This window comes from Numida meleagris, chromosome 6 (genome assembly GCF_002078875.1).
Source record: "Numida meleagris isolate 19003 breed g44 Domestic line chromosome 6, NumMel1.0, whole genome shotgun sequence".
NCBI classification, from domain to species: domain Eukaryota; kingdom Metazoa; phylum Chordata; class Aves; order Galliformes; family Numididae; genus Numida; species Numida meleagris.
The window spans coordinates 599,418-600,356 of record NC_034414.1 but is presented as its reverse complement, the minus strand read 5'-3'; positions in this window follow the sequence as shown (position 1 = coordinate 600,356).

Here is a 939-nt window from a genome sequence, read left to right as displayed (position 1 = left end):
CACGGCTGTACCTGCAAAGCTGAACCGTGCAGCGGGGAGAAGCCCAACGCTGCACACGAAATGCAGATAGCACCGTGGGGTGCTCCAGCTGCGCTCCCCTTGTTGGAGGCTGCCCCCAAAGGCCCACCTCGCAGCGCCAGCGAGCGGAACGAGGTCACGCAGGTACATAACGGGAGAAAGCGACGGCTGATCCGTTCCTAATGGCAGAACTGGCGTTTTACAGGAGGAGGACCTGAGGTGTGAGTTTTAAAGAAGTTCCCAAAGCTGCAAAGGATATTAACCACCAGGATTGTTTCCCTGAATATATATTAAAAGCAGTTTTATAGGGGAGGCCTTCGGTGAGCTCGGGTTTCAAACGCCGGGGCTGTTTTACGACGTCGCCGATCCAATAAACGCAGGTGTTTCATCGCGCAGCACGCGGCCTCCCTGGGGGCGGCGGTGACGCGCACGCTGCTCCCGGCACAAAGGAGCGGGCACGACCCTCGGTCCCGAGGCGTTGATTGCCGCGGGGAGAAGCGCTCGGGGCGCTGGTTGTGCGGAAGGGTGAAAGCCCGACCCGTGAGGGAACGCGGGACGGGGGACGCTGTCTTTACCGAGATCGGATAGAGCCACTCAATCAGGGGCTGCCATTGCTGCGCACTTTCCACTATCAATAATGCATTGTGCCGGGGGGGAGGGGGGAGTGCTGCGGGAGCGCGGCCCTCGTGCGGGGCTGCGGCTGCGGCCCGGTCCGCGCCGTCGGGTGCGGGCGGAGCCGGCCCGGGCCGTGCCCCCGCGCGGGCAGCGAGCCGCCGGTGTAGCGTTACCTGGGCCGCTCATCAATAAGCAATGCCCGCTATTATCTTGATTGCATTCTTAATAGGGGAGGTCAGCGCGGGAGCGATATTTAAATGGATCGCTCCGTCCTCGCCAGAGTAAACCAACACCCGGCGGCCCCCC